The following is a 5,779-nucleotide window of genomic DNA, read 5'->3' on the forward strand; positions in this document are numbered from 1 at the left end:
GATGGAGCTGGGGGTTCGTATTCTTTTCGTTTGTCTCGGTAGTACGAGAGAATATCACGGAAGGAGAGCAGGCGCTCCGAGGCTCGTAGAGGGGGCTCGACTCCTGCCCGGAATGTGAGACCTCGGGCTAGGGAATGAGCCTCCTCGTTGCCAGGGAGGCCAGCATGTGCTGGCGTCCAGATGAGGGTGATGAGGCGCCGGGGCTGCCAGAAACGTAGTAAACGAGCAGCGGTGCTGGATATGTAGCCCTTCGCATAGTTTAAAATTGCAGATTTGGAATCGGAGATAATTTTTGTGGCAGATGTAGAAATGAGAGCAAGCGCGATGGCTGCCTCTTCTGCCTCTGTGGTCGAATTGGTAATGATTGAGGTGGAGGTTAGAAGCTTTGCATTATTGTCGGCTACCGCCAGGGCCATACGGGAGCCTGTCGTATATTCCGCTGCGTCCACGTAGACCACCTCATGGTCCTCGCTATACTGTTTGTGATGGGCCCGAGCCCTTGCTACTCTGCGTTCCCTGTCTCGCTCAGGGTGCATGTTCTTGGGGATGGGGGTTACGTTGAGGTTAGAGCCGAGGGTAGCAGAAAGGGGGACCCCCTCGGTAGGCTCTGTAATTGGGGTGAGGCTCAACTGGGACTGCTCGCGGGCGCACAAAAGTGTTGTTGCCGCTCGCTGTGAATTCCGCGACGTTCTAAGAGTGGAGAAACTTGTGTCTGGGGCTGTCACAATAGTTCTCTGAACATCGACGGCCAAGGACTGCCCGTGGCATTCTACAGATTTTCTGGACATGTGCTACATTCTTGGGGGAAAAAAATTAATATTGGAAAATTGTAACGTATGGTCCGCCCTTTCTATATGCAGCAAAATCTTAAATATTTTTCATCGCTCGTATCGAGCAGTTGACGATAGGAAAAACGTTAATACGAAAAAAAATGCAAGCCTATCGATGGGAGATTGCTATAGTGAAATCTTCCAGTATATGAAAAAAATGCGTTCATACACTTTTTCCTATTAAAAAATGTTTTTGTCCGGAATTGTTGGGTATGAAATGGATGAGAACGAGAAACGGCAGGCCTCGATAACTGCTATGGGCAGGGTGAAGTAAGCTTTTTCCTGTTGCTAAACACGTTTGGCATGTTGCACGCGTAATATTATTTCTGAGCAATATTTGCTGTAATTCACTAAGCATGCAGTGTTTAGTAAAGCTCGCGCTAACGAAACTCATTTCTTTTGCCATTTTTTATTTTGGAGACTGACAACAACAGCTAGCGGCGTTATGCAGACGCGTGTGAGGCAAGGTCAGTGATCGCCTCAATGTTCAGACTTGTGACGCCTGACTCAATTTTCGAAGCTGCTTTACATGTAAAAAATTTCTAAAAACAAAAATAATCAAAATGTTTGCTTGCACATGAATGATCGTTGGCATATGACCGATGGCTCTGCAAATAAATTGTTTTGGGGATGCGCGTGCGCTGTAATCGGCATTAAAATAAATATACCAACCGCTTATCTCCATTGTAGCGATTGACCAAACTAGAGCATTTTTTCTCTTTGCCGTATATAACAAGAAGCTGGTAGGCGCTTTTCGTGAGTGTTTTCGTTTTTCTCCTCTGCCTCGCGTGTCGCCTTAAGGCCACTTTATTTTAAGTTAAAATAAAAACTGTCTCCATTATTATTCAGTGAAACACGTAACAAAATCCTTATTATTTGGCCAACAAACCTGCATGCACCTAACTGCTCAGCCACCCAACGAAATTAAGCATCTTGCGAAGATGGCCGCGCCAAAGAAAAATGGTGTTTACCTCGAATTCCACGTCTTAAATGACCTCGTCATTTACTTGCGATACACATTTCGCCTTTACGGTACAGGCTTTTTCGTCAACAATCTGCTTCACGTAGTGGGCCTGATCCACTAGCAGTTTATTTTTCAAGTTTGCGCAGCGAAAAAAAAAATTCACTGTCCACTATTTCTTTTAACCTACATCTCAGAGCGTACTGCCGCGACAGAAATAAATGCGAACAGCGCAGTGCCTAGGCGCTCCGCTGTTGGAATTTATTTTCGTCACGCTTATACTTAGCTCGCAACACAAATACGCTAGAGACATCCGTGATACAATAATGTACCACTCTAGCGTCTAGCGTCTTTTTGTTACTACCGAGATAAAAACGCATTGAAGATAAATTCCGACTGCGCAGCGCGTGGGCGCCGTGCTGTCCGCATTTTTTTCTAGCGCCCCTGTACATTTTGCTAATCCTCTGAAGCTCGTCAGTGTTCAAGCACGAGGGAAAAAGCTCGCGACTGCACAAAGAGATTTGCAGGCTGGCTAACACGTACAAAGTACGTGCAGAACTGGCTTTTTTCAGGAGAAAGCGCGCTTCTCGGGCAGCTACTCAATGGGAGGGAGACCGGTTTGCCCGGACAAAAGTGCGGAGTCGGCCGGAGAGGGCGCTTTTCAGTGGCGTCCGCAGCGCCCCCCTGCGAAGCTGCGGTCCGCGCGCGCGTCGGAAGCGGGGTCCGGTTTACAACAATGGGAGGACCGCGGGGCTCTTGGGGACTCTTTCCTTCACTGCTTGAAGCTCTTTCAGATTTCTCCCAAGTTTTCTTGGAATCCTTGACGCTCCCCAACCATCTTCTGTTCACGGCTTGACATTTTTTCAGTCGGCTCGCGAGGTGAGCGAGCCAGCACCAGGATCATGGGGGTGCATGCCGCTTTTCGACGCCCGTCGCGGCGCGTGCAGGGTGCGTAGGCGCTTCGCGTGTACGCCTCGGAAGTGTCCATCGAGGTGGGGCTTTAGGGACCAGACCGACAACATAAATTCCTGATGTGTTTTTGCATGAACTTTCCTGGTGAAAAAAAAAGGTAATTTTTCTGACGCGTGAAAACATCACAGCAGTATCTTTTTCAAGCACCGCCTCAGGCATTTTTTTAAATTTTATTGTGCAGAAATGATGCACATCAACTAACAGAACAGAGCACTTAAATCTCTTCATTTGTACCTGCTGGACATTGCGTATATTCGGCCAAAATTATCTTAGGAAACTCAACTTATTAACAGCTCCTCGCTAACACTTGTTAGGGGCGTCTTATTGCCAGTATATAAGCATGAGCCCGCGCTATGAAGAAGTACAGATCAGGTGAATGTACCAGTGTGGCATGTACTTCCGGAGATTGCAATTCCCTATTCTCGATCTTGTTCCTCCTTTCAGGTGGTCAATGGAAGCTGTTTGCAGCAATGATTGACAGATTACAGTCTTGGAATGTTCGACGTTTCGGCGGAAGTAGCAGAAAGCATAATTTGCAGACGTTTACATTACATGTGAGAGAGCTTTACCGCAGAGGTTTCTGTCTGACATTAAACATAAACATCAGCTAAAAAATAGAAATCACGTCATTTCTTTGTTTGGCCACAACGCTGGTTTGAATGCGCCATAAAGCATTCAGAAATGCATGATGAATTCAGCATGTCTGCAAAAGAAATTAATGAGAATCTCAACAGAAAAACACACATCTCGTCTTAAATAGAAAATCGATGGCCAATAATAATCACCAATACATCAGAATCTCAACTCAAAAGTCATGAGAAATAACTGATGAGTTTGGTGTCAAAAATCCTTCACTTTTTATCAGAAAGTCACCACAGATTTTTGTAAGGGCTGCATCGACAAACAAATCCATAAACTCTTGAAAAAAAAAATCCTAGCTGGTCTGCTGTCTTTGTCACAATGATATCCTGCCACTGTTATTTTCGTCAATTGCCTTCATTTCACAAAACAGCGCAGACTTTACGAATCACGCACGTGAGCCGGTTTACAAGCAACTGGGCTCCACATAAGTGGCCTATGTTTGTCAGTTCCTCCCGTACACTCTGGTAAACATGACTGACTAATGAAAGCCGCTATGATCTGATGAACAGATCCCCCAAAATGTCGCGCTACCTCAATTTCCATACCTTGAAAGAAATGAACACAAGATTACAAGAAGACCATAAAAAGACAATACAGGAAGAAACAGTGAGCCCATCTGCAGGATCATTCTCTTTAAAATTAAACCCTTGCTGCTAAAGAGGTTCGCATCAGGTAGACAGGGCTACGCAAAAAAATGTATATTTACAAAAAGGCAAAAAATATTGGCAGCGGTGGGGTTCGAACCCACGCCTCCGAAGAGACTGGTGCCTAAAACCAGCGCCTTAGACCACTCGGCCCCGCTACCACTTTTTTTTTTGTCTTTATTGCATGGAAGAACTTCCGTAAAAAGGGGGGAAACTTCAATCAAACTGGTTCGCGTCTCAAGTTACCGGGCTGGCGGGGGTACCACGGCGGCCATCTTGGACAAGACGTTAGTTCAACCACCAGGGCGGCTCCACTGGTCCGTGGAAGCGAAAAAGCGCTCCTCCGAGACGGTCTGGTCCTCCCCTCTGCGTTACCTTGACCTCCTCTGCCTCGCATTGTGGCAGAAGGAGGCGGTTAGTCACGGAGGGGGGGATAAACGCCCCAACAATGACGACCGCGCTCGAACGTGTTTGGCATACTCGTACTGCTTCTTTCGCCCCTACGCACCCCTTCGCGACCCTGCCATGGTGTCTGGCGATTCTTTTTTAGGAGGCACTATTTCGAATGTGGAAAGTCTCCATATCTTTGACATTTACAGAAATTATATTTTGTTTCCCTTTTTTCCAGAGATGTACACATTGTTTTATAATTTATTCTTTTCTCACGACCCTGAGCAATAATTTGATGACTAGCAGCGGCAGCCACGGCAAGCAATATTACAAAATAAAGCTTCGTAGGTTCCACTGGAATCCATAACAAAGGGCCACAAGACATCTATGGGCTATGGCCTTCGTAAAACAATATGGATGATGTCGAAATGGATGCAGCGGAATAGTAGATGACCTCTTGGTTTCAAAGGGCGGTTTCCATGTGTGTTGTCACAGCCTTTTCTGCTGTCAAAGGCGCGTGGTGCGTAGCTTGTGTGCTATTGATTACCGTTCGCCATGCAGACGTTTATTTCGCAATTCCAGGAAAAACACCTGCAGTGAAACATCAACCCGAGATTTCGATGCATGGCGAGTGTTTTTATTGTTTACTCACACACTGCCAGTGCTATGTAGAATTCTAAGAGAAAGCTGATATGGTAACAGTAAATAAGAGAAAATGGGCAGAATAAGGCATATCAGAATGGTACAAACATATTGCGTTCAAGTACTAATGTTGTTGGGTTAGTAGCTGCGGAGAGGAAAAGAAAGCAATATCACAGTGTGTTAGCCCCTTCATCTCCCACCCGTTCCCGATAATAGCTTGGGAGAGGTAAACCCTTTTGTGCTTCAGTCTGTGACGTAGAGATGCGTTGCAAGTAATGTTGAATATTTTTTTCCGCCCACGCATCCATGCATGATAACAAAGATCCCGAAAGCGCTTACGGCCGCAGCCGGCAACATTCTTTTCGTTCACTTTTTATTGTCAAATTAACCACTACCACCACCAAGGTTCGAAGAACTAAAAGGAAACACTGGCTGTGAAACTTCGACTAGAGACTGCGGGACATAGCTGGCAAGAGCTAATAAGTACTCATTACAATCGCGTGGAGTTTCTCAATACTGTGGGCTTAGCATAGCATATCCATCCATTCATTGGAACTGCATTTTGTTGCCACACGAGGCAACGTTCCTGCTTTTCTGGTATCGTTAGTGATCAGCACGAAATTGTGATAATTCCAACAGTTCTGATTCCCTGCTGTCTTGTGAACACGGATGTGAGCGTGCGGCAGCATATCTGTCTA

General features: G+C 46.0%; 1 non-coding gene across 1 annotated transcript; it reads right to left on the minus strand.

Annotated features, from left to right (window-relative positions):
- Window positions 1–4,128: 4,128 nt before the first annotated feature.
- On the minus strand, window positions 4,129–4,210 carry TRNAL-UAG (transfer RNA leucine (anticodon UAG)). Its single transcript has one exon. It is a non-coding gene; the product is annotated as a tRNA-Leu (tRNA).
- Between the last annotated feature and the right edge of the window lie 1,569 nt (window positions 4,211–5,779).

Source organism: Amblyomma mixtum, chromosome 3 (assembly GCF_055824585.1).
Source record: "Amblyomma mixtum isolate Tamu chromosome 3, ASM5582458v1, whole genome shotgun sequence".
In the NCBI taxonomy this organism is placed as follows: Eukaryota; Metazoa; Arthropoda; class Arachnida; order Ixodida; family Ixodidae; genus Amblyomma; species Amblyomma mixtum.